The sequence below is a fragment of the Pelobates fuscus genome, chromosome 5, assembly GCF_036172605.1.
Source record: "Pelobates fuscus isolate aPelFus1 chromosome 5, aPelFus1.pri, whole genome shotgun sequence".
Classification (NCBI taxonomy): Eukaryota; Metazoa; Chordata; class Amphibia; order Anura; family Pelobatidae; genus Pelobates; species Pelobates fuscus.
Window position 1 is genome coordinate 362,128,559 of NC_086321.1, and position 14,240 is coordinate 362,142,798.

The following is a 14,240-nucleotide window of genomic DNA, read 5'->3' on the forward strand; positions in this document are numbered from 1 at the left end:
TATATAATATATTATATAATATTCAAACTGTGTGGAATCAAAATTTAGGCTAAAAAATAAAATAAAATAAATAACCTGTTTCAAATTTGCCAATTCTGCCACCTTTGCTGTTTATGCCATTGAGATTTTAATTCAAAACTATTTAAAGCTTAATTTAAAAAAAACCTAACTGTCTGTCTATAGCAATCACAGTGTACATGCAGTGCGAATCTTTTTGATACATGTTTGCACTGAAGCGATAGCTCTGTAAATGATGTCTTAAATGCCTGGGTGCTTGTAGATACAGATATATATTGGAAACCAAGAAGTCGCCCATTTTGTACTCTACGGAATATATACTGCATTTTGTTGTCATTTTATGCATGTTTGTGTATATGTCTATATCTATATGTTACGTGATACTCATACATGCAGTGTAGGTACAAAAAGTCATGATGTTTGAGCCGTTTCACCGACGCTCAGCTAAATCTTTTTCGTATTTTTTTTTTTTCTTTAAACAAACCATAGCCATGAAGTAGATAAAGACGAAGGCTGTTTGTACGACGCAGTTACAAATATATTTTGAATCCATGATCTCACAGTGAGAGATTCTAACAGAACAAAGGTCCCAGGTTCTGTAAGGAGGGGTAACAAGCAAACTATGTTTTAATGTTTAAAGATCTCTCTCTGCTTAAAATACTCTGTTTCATCTTTTGGAAATAAGAGACAGATGATCAAAAAGTACAAATACGAAAAAAGCTTCACAAAGAAATTTTTTTTGTAGTTTTAAGACGCAGAAGAAAGAGGGGATTATGAACTGGGATTTCAAAGGAGTTTTGTATCTTTTAAGTAGATCCCTGCCCAGTTTACTAATAATATATCTATTGATCAATCTATCATATTCTATGGAACTTTAAAATCAAATATATGGTTTATTGTATAGCAGTGCTAGATGCTGACCTTTGCAATAATCTATCTTATCTGGTAATCGATATAGCATGATCTGGGTAAAATCTAATACGTGGGCTGTTCACGATTTTCTTAGTGCTGGCTGCTTTTTGCGTGCAGTACATACATTTCTGGAGGCGTGTACACAATATAAATTTACACACACACAATATACTATGAATTCAGAAAGTCGATCCACTTATGGCACAGTTGTTTAAATAAATAAAAAAAAAAATTCACATCAATCTACGCTCAATACCCCGTAAGACAAAGGAAAAACCTGATTTTGAAAACTTTGCAAATTTATTTAAAAAAAAAACTCAAAAGAAATTTAGCTCAGATGCATCCCATTTCTCTGATTCATATTTGAGATTTTTCTACACTTTGACTGGAGTCCACCTGTGGCAAATTCATTGGGGATGATTTAGAAAGACACGTACCTGTCTATGTAAGGTCTCAAAACTGTAAATTCATATTAGAGTCAAAAAAACAATCCACGAGGTCAAAGCAACTGACTGCAGAGCTCAGACAGGATTGGGTCGAGGCACAGATCTGGCGAAGGCTACAAAAACATTTCAACTGCATTAAAGATTCCCAAAATTACAGTGGCCTCCATAATTCTTAAATGGAAAAGATTTAAAACTGAGCATTTGGGGGAGAAGGTTCTTGATACGAGAAGTGAGCACTCCCACTCTCTGTGAGCTGCAGAAGTCATGTGTGGAGATAGAAGTTACTTGTAGAAGGACTACAACTACGGTGGTGTGTTGCGTAACTGCAACACACCACCGATCTTGTCTGTATGAGAGACTGGCCAGATTGCAAGGCACATGAAAGCCCACTTGGTATCGGTAAAAAAAAAAAAAACTGTGAGAAACAAGATTTTCAAGTCAAATAATTATATCTGGAGGAAACCAGGCACCTCTCGGGTACCTATACTATCTCAATGGTGAAGCATGGTGTTGGTAGATTCATGTTTCGGAGATGTTTTTCTGCTGCAAGGACGGGAGACTAGTTAGTGTTGAGCAAATGTTGGGTGCATCAAAATACATAGATTCTCCTAGTGAAAGCTTGGTGGAGACCACTCAGGACCTCATGTTAGGCCAAGGATTTGTCTTCCAACATGACAATGACTGTAAGCACACAAACAAGACAACTCAAGAGTGGCTTAGGGACAACTCTGTGAATGTCCATAAGTGGTGCAACAGAGTCCAGACCTGAAACCAATCGAACATCTCTGATAGGACCTGAATATGGCGTTGCACTGACGGTCCCCATCTATCCTGACAGAACATGAGAAGTATATATAGGATAAGCCGTATTAGTTCAGTAGACAGGATGCCAAAATAACCAGTAGTATGTAATGATACCTTTATAATTGGACTGACATAATATTTAAAAGACAAGCTTTAGAAAGATGTCCTCTCTTCCCTAGGTCCCTAGGTCTGAAGCAATACTGATCAATATGCAATCACTACTATTGATCAGTATTGCTTCAGAGCTGAGGAAGAGAGGAAATCTCTTGAAAGCTTTCCATTTAACAATGATGTCAGTCCAATATAAATGGTATCATTGTATACTGCAATACTTTGCTTATTTTAATATTACATATATTGATATATAGCACACACACTTCTAGTTCATTCCTCTGTGACTTATTGGAAAATTTAGCAGATAAATAAAATGACAAAAAATAATGCTCCTCTATATACCTATCGTTGGGTGGGCTAGTAACATTTCCTTCTAGGCTAGTAACTTTGTCTGCTAACTATGAAACCTGAGAGACACAGAAAGATATGTTTGTTCAGAGGAATTAGGATATAATGATTCCAGGATTTCCTCTTTGGTGGTAATAGTTTTTATTACATACATCTACATAAACTTTGTGTGTGTTATTACATCAGATTTATTCTATAGTTCCACCATAATTTTACAACTGTGTGCTATACTATGTTTAGAATTCAGAAACACATTGTGGGTATGCTGCTTCTTAAAGGGACTCTCCAGTTCCGGGAAAACATATCCGTTTTCCTGGCACCGCAGGTTCCTGCAGTGCCCCTCTCCTGCCCACCCCCCATCCCATGTTGCTGAAGGGGTTAAAACCCCTTCAGTGACTTACCTGAATCCAGCGCCGATGTCCCTCGGCGCTGGGACATGCTCTGCCCAAGCTCCTCCCCTGTCGACATCAGCCGTCGGGGGAGACCTAATGCGCATGCGTGGCAATGGCCACGCGCGCGCATTAGACCTCCCCATAGGAAAGCATAGTGTGAGGACGTCCAGCGTCGTTTAAAACCCTGTTTAGGTATTAAAAACTGCAATAATTACACTTGCAGGATTAAGGGGAATCGGAGTTGGCAACCAGACCACTCCAATGGGAAGAAGTGATCTGGGTGCCTGGAGTGTCCCTTTAAATACATTTTGCTCTACTCTGGATCTTTTAAAAAAATAATACAAATTTTTGTACACACTTGATATACTTAATAATATTTATTTTAATCACTCCAATATATCTACAGAATTAAAAGGCTCATTTGGTAGGTAAATGAACACAGAGCAAGTTATTAAATTTCAGGAACGGAAGTTCCCCCCATCACACTTCCCTTCTGATTTAAAGTCCATAAACCTTAACACTTTTTATAGTATTTTAAACCTGACACCACTTTGTAAATATTAGAAAAATACACATTAAACAACCGCAAAGTGTTTTTGTAAGTTTTTCTGCATGGCTGAAGTCACGCTAGTGATCCACTTGTGATTGTAGCACTGTCACAGTTTAAACTTATTAAAAACAAAAAACTAAATGTTTTAAAAATATAGATTTTTAGACGTAGACACAGTTATTCATTTAAAGTATAGTTCTCAGTAAGATACACAGTTTTATTTGCAATAGGAAATTCTATAATTAGATTACACTGTGAAATAATGGTTTTTGTTTTTTTAATTATTACTAAAAATGATCTTCATTTAAATCTAATTACTAGTGTTGGACCAGGAATATATCGCAAATCTATGCAGTTTTACAGTATTGTAGGGAGAATAGGGAGAGTTTTGTGTTTATAATAAGTCATTTTAAAAAGGTAAAAGGAATTTATTGCAAATTAAGTTGAATTCACAAGATCCGGCATAAAAGGTCAATTTATTTTCAATTATTTATTTAAATGGCTCTGTTGTATAACATGTTTTAATTATTCTTTAACTCTCCCTTTTGAAAAGGCACAGACAAGGCATTTAATGCAAATTAACTTAAATGTTCCATAATGCTTATCACATCCCGGGCAAAGAAACTTAGCAAGGTTCCAAAAAAGAGTTTCTGTAGATGTTGGTGTGCCCTTGTCTCCCTGAGCTAACTCAATCAGCAAGAGAAGGGGATAATGGGAAAAATATGTTGATTTGCATATAGAGCAGGAAATTTTGAACATCAATTATTTAAAATGGTGGTGCCTATTATTCGGTATTGTAAGAAGCTATATGTATGTTAGGGCTTTCCTGACCCATGTTTGTTTTCATCTTAACTTATTTGCCATAAAGTGTTTGTTTGGCTTCTTTGATATGCCTTTTTTTTTTACAGCAATTCTGCTTATATTCTCTATAATTAATAATAATATACAGCCGTACTCACTAATTGACAAAATCGTGTATATCAGTAGTGTTTACTTTATCCCTTGTTTTCCAGTCATATATACGGCTGATCGAGAGCTAAATAATAATCAAGAATGTCCTACAAATTATAATTGCATTGGCATTTCATCATGTTAAGTAAAAAAAAAAAAAAGATATAAAATAAATGGGTGCACTACAAACAAAATGTAAAACATTGCAAAATGATCTGTATATTGATTATATATCCTTATGCAGCGCTGCGGTACATGTCGGCGCTTTATAAATGCCAGTAATAAATAAATACATGATGATATATCCTTGTGTTTTCTTGATGGAAGTGTATCACAGATACGTCATAAACAAGATAAGCGGGTACAGTGTGCATTGCTGTACTGTCAGGTAAGTACCCCGGTCAATGATATTGATACTTTAGAGAGAGTTCAGAGAAGGGCTACTAAACTGGTTCATGGATTGCAGGATAAAACTTACCAGGAAAGGTTAAAGGATCTTAACATGTATAGCTTGGAGGAAAGACGAGACAGGGGGGATATGATAGAAACATTTAAATACATAAAGGGAATCAACACAGTAAGGGAGGAGACTATATTTAAAAGAAGAAAAACTACCACAACAAGAGGACATAGTCTTAAATTAGAGGGACAAAGGTTTAACCCCTTAAGGACACATGACATGTGTGACATGTCATGATTCCCTTTTATTCCAGAAGTTTGGTCCTTAAGGGGTTAAACATAATATCAGGAAGTATTACTTTACTGAGAGGGTAGTGGATGCATGGAATAGCCTTCCAGCTGAAGTGCTAGAGGTTAACACAGTGAAGGAGTTTAAGCATGTGTGGGATAGGCATAAGGCTATCCTAACTATAGGATAAGGCCAGGGACTAATGAAAGTATTTAGAAAATTGGGCAGACTAGATGGGCCGAATGGTTCTTATCTGCCGTCACATTCTATGTTTCTATATGTTATAGATCATTTGTGTTGCATTATTCAATTTATTTTTGTTAGCAGCTCTTCTGTCTGATATTTTTCTTTCTTTCTGATGAGCACCCGATAATTGCAGGATATTAAAGATAGAAAGATTCCTTGCTATATACAGATTATGTGTAGATGCAATTCACTGCAAATGTTTGTGAATTACCCAGAATGCTCAGCTAGCCTAGAAGCCTTAATCTAAAAGGATCGATTTGCGTAGCATCATGGGAAACTTGTCCACAAATCTCTTGATTGCCAAGTTTAGCCATTAGAGCCTTGTACAATACTAAAATAAAAATTTGTAATTTTTATTAATATTATTGGTATTTCTATAGCGCCAACAATAAATAGGATCATTACAAAATGTTACAGGAAAAATAGGTTGATGAGGACCATGCTCAAATGAGCTTACCGTCTAGAGGACAAGAGTTTATAATGCTAATAAAATGGCTCTCAGAGCTGGGGAATCCGTGACATTCCGTGACAGTGGATCTATAAAATGAAAGTGGCCCGGGATATTGTCCCAGATTCTGCTGAGAGCCAGCAATGGCTGGTGTTATGCTTATGTGATATATACGTTTGACCAGTTTTGAGTATGCTCAGTGCTTTGAACAGTGAGTTGAGTGCATGGTTCATCCGTGAGTGACGAATGTCAAATGATACTCAAACGGCAATGACCCTCTGGGTTTGGCCAGTATTGGGTTGGTTTGTGGCTAATTTACTAGAATGGCTCATTCATTACCTGGCCATGTACTTTCATGTCTTTCAGTTATTTTAGTAGTAAGTGAAGTGTCCTCTCTTCAATTGCCCTCTTTATGTCCCTTTGGAAATGTTGAGTATACTGTTGGATGTGTTTGTGTATATGTTTGGATATGTGTAGAAGGTAAATACATTGTGGCTGAGGAATTCCAGTATAATTAGTGCAATAAGAACGATCCACTATGTTTATACAAAGCACTCCTGTCCCTTTAATATCCCAGCAGGACAATAAAGTCTGAGTTTGGTCAATATCGGAGAGTTTTATGACCGCTATAAACCCTACACAAAGAGGCATTAGGACAATTAAAAACCAATGTTATGTTACTAATAGTCCCACACAAACACACTTCACTGGGTCTGCTCCCAAAAAGGCCACCCCACTGAAAAGAGCTCCTTTCCCTCTCTCCCCCCCCCTGCCCCCCCAAGCCACAGCCACACAATAAAAGCTCTCTTCCTTTCATAACAGGCTGCCTGTTATATCAAAGCCTGGGAGACTGATTGAACCATTCAGTTCTGCTGTTCAGGTTCCAGCCCCCCAGAGGCTCACAGTTCCTTCCTTTAAACGGTTTGCGTCTCTGTGTCCACATTCAGATCAAGGTAGCGCAGAGAATGAGGGACCGCGGCAGCACATGAAGTCTGTATACATATACCTCACACATGGGTTTCATATGCCTTGCATGTGACGTGAGTCGTGTTTGTGTATATTTACCTCTGTGCTACGTACGCACATGCCACACCTTACAAAACAAAATGTACCGGACAAAGCAGCTGTGAAAGGCTTTGTGGCAGCAACGTTCCCAGAATGCTTTGCAAAATATGCAAATAAGCACAAACAACATTGAGTTTTTCAGATTTACTATAGATGTCCATTGCGATAACAGCTGTTTAGCCAATGCTCTAGTTAGAATCCAAACATCACCTTTTGGGACTCATCAGTGGGTAGTCTCTCATTTTAAAACTCCCCATAAGTATAACGAGGGGTGTGTGCGTGTGTGTTTTTTTTTTCTTTTTTCAATTTTGACATTTTTTTGGGACAAATTTTTGTTTACCAGAGCATTTACAATACAACACAGGGTATGAATACAGATATAAAATGACATTCAGCAGTAACGTCTTACCTATATAATATGTATAGTGTGTGTGAATGCCCATGTTCTTCTGATGCTCAAATAACTATATTTGTATTAATTCTGGCTCTTTCCCCAAGGGTCAATGGGAGAGCATGAGACTTGCTATTGGTTTACATAGTTCTTTGTGATGTGAACCCGTGGCATGCAGGTAAAGTGCAGAATAAATAGGTATTGAGGGTTCAAATCCTCCCAGTTATGGGTAATACAAAAACTAAAATATAAAAATGCTTTAAAGGAACCAAGCACCCTAACCACTACAGAACGTGTCATTTGTCAAGCAGTTACAGAATTGTTTGATAACTTGCCTAGATCCATCTGGTGTCCGTAGCCACAGACAGCCTGCTCCAGTGAGCTAAGCAGGGTCGATCTCATTGTCCCGTGCTTTTTTCACCCAATGAGCACCATCCTGTATCTCAGCGAAGGCATCCAGAAGGATAAACCAGGGCAAATCCTTTAGATTGTGAGCTCATGCAAAAGATGATATAACAGCCATTCATGCTTCGCCACAACAGCGTTAGTATGTACCATCATAAACAAGATTCTACAATTGTGGCATAAGAGTTGGTTGCACATTTTTTTTTTATAAAGTTGTCAAGAAGAAACAGAGTAATAGTCAGTGGTGTAGTAACATAACATAAGGTGAGCGTTCCAATTGTTTTGGCTGACTATACATGTGTGTTAACTAGAGGAGATGTGTGATGTGCTTGAGAGATAGATTGATAAGCTGGTGAGCCTCACATCTGACTGGTCCTATGAGTTATGTGTGCAATGGCAAACGTGTGTGTGACATGTTAGGTTGACCAGTAGTGTGTTTAAGCTTTTCAATACAAGCAATAAGCCATAAAGGTTTCCCAGCGTGTTGCGCAAAACAGTATAGGATAGCATAAAACATATAACAAAGTCCACTGGGTGTGAGAGTGCATCTTATAGGAACAGAGGGCCCGGGGGTGGCTGCGGTTGGTGACCCGCTTAGCCTATACCTATCGGAGAATGCACAGTGTCCTGGTTGTCATGTTCATCAGGTCCCATTCCTGTTGGTGGCATAGGTGGTACACGGGCAGAAATGTCCAGGTGTGTGACTGTGGCATCACGCCATGTCTGAGCTCTGCTCCAGCCTCCGGTTTGTGCCCCTGTTCTGTAGGTTGCAGCTTTATTAAAGGTCAAGTCCTTGTTCCCTTTGCAAGGGATGCTGATTTGGGGTTCCTTGTGTCTTGTCGCTGCCCGCTTGTGCGTGAGTGCGGAGCGGTGTTAAGTCCCCTTAAGACCCCCAGTCTGAGAGCACGGGTTCGGGTATTTGGGCTTGCACAGCCTGTATGCCAGTGGGGAGCTTGGGGTCTCTGCTTGGGGCGCTTGCGTGGGTAGGCCTTACGTGAGGCTTGGAAATGCTTGAGGTGTGCATCGTTGTGTGGTGCCTGGAGTATCTCACTTACATGCTGCCTTTTCGTCCCCACGTGCTTCTGTCGGCTTTGAGACTTCTGCCATGGACCTTTTTCCATCTTCAGGCTGTGCTGAACAGCTGTGGATCTTGTCTGTAGCTTATTCCAAACGTCCTGGAATAGTGCGTCCAGCCTAGATTCCAGGGTGCTTTGGTTGGGCCCCTGTGTCTGGTTGCCGGCGTGCAGTTCCTGTAGGAGAGCCTCCGCCCTCTTGTGTGGTCCGGGCGCTGTTGGTTGCTTGCTCAGGACTGCAGTCTGGAGTGCCACAGGGTAGTTTGCAGGTCTGTTCACCCAGTGAAGACCGGGATAACCCCCACCGGTCCAAAGGGGAGGTGGTAGGAGGCTTGTAAAGTCGCTTGGTGAGTCCAGAGCTGGAGAGAGCGGCCGCCTCTCCCCAGCTCCAACTCGAGTAGGCTGCATGCGGCGTCCCGGTCTCCCGGCCCCGACGGGCTCCCAAGAGATGTCACTCTGTTCCGCAGTGCACCCCAATTCTCAGGAGTGCACTACGGTATGTTTTGCGGCTATATAGCTGCCGATAATGCCGCAAAAGTGTTCCGTCGGCCAGGAGCTTGTGCTGCTCGCGTCCGCACGGCTCCGAGGTCAGGCTCCGTCCCCCCTGTATTTGTCTTTTTATTGTACATTCCCCCTCAATTGTACAGCGCTGCGGAATATGTTATAAAGTAGTAAATATATAAAATAAACCAGATGCAGGGCTCTAATATGGTTTTACAAATTACTCAGAGGGGCTGTCGCAGAATTCCTAGTGCCGTTTATGGCACTTGGTGTGGTCCTTTAAAAAAACAGACTGGTTCCTTTACTGCAGTGGTTTCTTTGTATACAAACACAGATCTAGGTCAAAAGGCCAAAAAACTAGACCCTTACTTTTCAATATAAGGCAAGCAGTCTGTGTGCAAATCTCCTTCAGAAAAATACGAGGGGTCGTAATGTATAAAGATCAATTCTGCAGCAAACGAAAAGTTTAGCAATCTGTGGAATTCAACTGCAACACTTTTAGAACTTTACCAAATTTAGCACGCATCAGGGGCTTACAAAAAATAACAGCACTGAAGGAGTTAATAGAAGCCGTGTATCTCCTTTTACTGTTAATGTATTGGATAAACGGTCCCTGTAATCTGTGGTTTGTGACTATTTGGACACACAGAGAGGTTGGCTGTTGTGTACAGCGTGAGGTTACACACATCTTGGCAAAGTAAGGATGGTCGGTCTCTCCACTCTATTCTTAACTCCCACAGGGGTACACAGACATTCATTGGAGCAGCACCAAAGGGTTTGGATGGGGGGGAGGCGGAATAATGGGTCTTGCAGGTAAGTAATAATATAATAATATAAATAGCTTCATCAGACACACGATCCGGTGACCCCTTGCTTAGCCAGATGTGAATAAAACACATCTGTCGTGAGACTATTAAACAATACCCTGTAACATGGACCAGCTGTGCCATAAAAACAGGGAATCTGATACGATACGACGTGGGAGCCGAGGAGTTAAACCAGAAACGGGACTCAGCATGTTAAATTTTAACCCCTCTAATGGCAGGAATGCCTCTGTTCCGCAGGCTTACACTATTTCTATTTTTGGTTTTATCTGTTTATTTTAGTGCTTTCATAGATTTAATCTGTCCTTGTATGAATCTACAGCGCTGCATTTTAACCATTTGCGTTCCAGATGCATGCGCGCCAGTGGGTAAAAGTTTTTTTGTGATGCAAAATAAATTGGTGGTTCTGTACAAACAGCATTCCTGAGGCCGAGTTCTCAGAGCAACGTCCATTTGAACAAGTCAAGTTGAAAAAATTTCACAAAACAATTCTATAATGTTTCATCATTGAAAATTATATTATTATTATTATTATTCAATTTTATAATATTTCATAACTCAGTACATAACCGCTGTTCCAAATGCTGTTACAACTCATGGTACAGCGGCCTGTCCCGTGCATTATGAGGGATTTTAGGGCTTGGAGGATTTGCCTGGCTGAGAATCAATGGAAGAATAAGCTTTCAGTAAATTAGGGGCAGGTACTCCATGAGCCCAGATCTAAACCAAATCCTGTTCTTAGTTCTAAACCAGTCCCCCAACCCTAACCTTACCTTTAGGGGCGTCTTATATGGATATAACACTCTAATTATTCTCATTGCTGCTATAGTGCCTGCCAATCTGAGCTGTTCTCCTCTTATTTAACCTATTCATGGCCGGTTAATTTCCCCTCCAGCAACACATACGGGGTTAATCAATAAAGTGAGAATTCAAAGTGAATTTAAGGCCAGAGCTGACGAACTAAAAGCATAGTTGGCTCAGGGGACTGTTCCAGTTCGGCTAGTTTTACCTGAAATTTGAAATCACTTCAAATTTATCTTGAATTCTCACTTTACTGAATAACTCTGTGAGGGTTAAAGAATCCTGAAAGGTATCTTTCTCCTATTATTTCCTGTGAAAGGAAATAGTGTATGGAGTTGACTGGCCTTCTGATTTTTAGGTTCCAATAACATCCTATGTTATTCGTGATCCTTCTCCGAATGTGTAAGGAGGTATCTACTAACCCGTTTGAAAATGAGGAATCCGCACACTTAAAAGCTGCTGGTCCTTGGTGCAACCAGAGCCGGGGCTGGCAACCCCTATACATAGTGAAAAGTAGTATGGTCCAGGCACTCAAGGTCGCTTAAAAGGCAGTTTTATTAGAATACAGAAATAGCAAAATTTCGACCCACACAGAGGGGTCTTTGTCAAGCTTGGAAAAGGCCAGAGTGTGGGTTGAAATGTTGCTATTTTTGTATTGTTCTAATACAACTGCCTTTTAAGCGACTCAAAATGCCTGGACCATACTACTTTTCACTTTAGGGGGTATGTAGAACACACATAGCATGGTTATTCAACAATAAAAATCCACAAGGCGGAGATCCATTTTGATTGCTCTTTCTCTTCCCTGTGTCCGGGGTAGCTGGCACCATCATGATAAGTTGACTCTATCTAACAATCTTACCGTAAGCGATTGGTTTTATCCTGTGACACACACAAACACGCAGCACATACGTGTTTAAAAATAACTGTTATGTAATGCCAGATGTGAGTTCCTTAGCAGCGCTCAGGGTGTGGACACCTTCGATTGGCTACCCTACCAAGCAACCTGACTTCCTGGTGCATATGTATCGCCCCCCTTGAATCTCCCCCAGAAATCCTTGTCAGTCTTTTCACACTTGTCATGTCTGCACACATTGTACACATATTCTGGTTAATAGCAATACATTTATAGTATAGATGCTTGTGAACATAGTTTACCTTGGATGGTTAGCTTAGTAGGGACATAGATTGAGCTTCTGTTTAAATTTACCACTCCCACCGTACCATAGTCTCTCTTCATTCTCCCTAATTATTAACATTCTTCCCAAAAGGTAAAAGGCCTCATTAGTTCTCTTTTATGCACGATGTATACACACCCATCATATTACAGAACAAACCTGTATTACTAGATACATTTTCAGAAGGTTGAATCACTAAAGCGAAACTTTCTTTAATTACCAACAAAACCCATAGCTGTGATATTAGGAACTAATTACTGAAATGTACATTACACACTGAAGCTGACCCATTGTTTTTCAATGCATTACTGCATAGCAACAACCAAAATACACTCACTTTTGCTATAAATCCCGAGAGTTTGCATATTCTGATTTCTGCCCAGACCAGGAAGCCAGTTAGCCAATCGTGATACTCCACACATCCCATAAGTCCCTGTTCAGCACTGCTATGTAGACACTCGAAGCTGTAGATCACAGGTGCTCCAAAGGTAGATCCCCAGATGTGTTTAAACTTCAGCTAACATGCTTTGCCATTCTAAAGGCATTCTAGAGGCGTGCAAAGCATCATGGGAGTTGTAGTTCTACGGTGTCTTGGGATCTACCTTTTAGGCACCCCTGCTGTAGATCATTTCCAAGCTTTCTATGGTAGCGTGAGTCTGTTGCTCATTGAAACCTTTTTGATGGAGAGTGGGTTAAGTGCTGAATAATCCCATATTTACTACGTGCAATGTTTTTAGAACACGTAGAACACTCCCTTTTCCAATATCTGCCATGGGTGACCGTTCCATGCCTCGTCATGCATAGAATTGTCTTTTTGGGATTATTTTTTTTAATACTGTACCATATTCTTTCAGATAATGATCATTCATCATCATCAAAAAATAATTTTTTTTGCAGAATATACATCTTTACTTCAGACGATAAAAATGAAATATCCAAAAACTGTAGGAACGAAATTGAAGCTTGGCAACACAGTTAGGCAGGAATGGGTCTGTTTTAATGTAAACTAGGGTCTTGGTACATTCTGTTACATTTAAGGAATAGGTTTTTTAAAATGCAAATTGTAGGCAAAAATCATTTTCTGAATTGGTGCAAGCTTATTTGTCCTGCCGTCGAAAAGTATAATAAAAGATGCTTTTGGAACATAGTTTCCCGCAGGCCCAGCTTTTCAGCCATTAGTTTTTTCTGCATATTCTGAATTTACTCTTACTACATATGCAACAGGTTTTTGCTATATGCTCTGCTGTGAAGGGTTAATTGGTTGTGCTATCCTCAGTGGGTTTCAAAAAAGTTGATTTATAATGGTCATTATAGCAAGCGGAGAGTAGCGTACGATAAGATCATAGCCAAAGTCCGTGCAGTGGAAAGCGCTATGTAAATGAACTGATTATATAAATATTATTGTAGTATCCATTGTGCAAAAGCAACTTAAGGATTTCTGCTCTTTCCGTTGCATGGAGCTGCACACACATTGCGTACACTGCCGGAGATTAAGGCGATTTGTCTACTAAAATAATGAGTTTTGGTTCTTGGACGTTCGGCTTATAACATGTAGTCCATTATCGTCAAGTTGCAAAAAACTCGGTCACAGAATGATAACAGGTTGCTCTCCGAGCTCACCTATGTTCGCTAAAATATTGCAAGTTGTTGACTTATTTGTGTCCCCCGCTGTTTGTAAATGGTTTGTGAAATGGCTGGAGTGTATTTTTGTTATCCATTTTCAGTGTATGTTAGCACCTTTTTGGAAGAGATGGTGTTAAATTTCAGTCTGTAGATGTGGTTCCACCCATGGTCACATCTGTTTAGGCTGTGGCCTCTCATTACCATCACAATGCTTTTTGTTACCCTGCAGGTCAGAGGGCACATGGTGAAACCCAGCGCTGGCAATGACCAGGGTTCAGTTCGGTGTCAGCAGATGTGTTAACAGCATCATGTGGAACCTCAATAAGGAGATTGCCCTGGGTCCTGGAAAACCGTTATAGTGAATTCACAGGCCTTGCTTCATTCTAGCACTTGGTGGGTTAAAACTCACACCTCTGACCCCAAATCACAATGTAAATAGAAATCAATTAGCTATGAGAAATT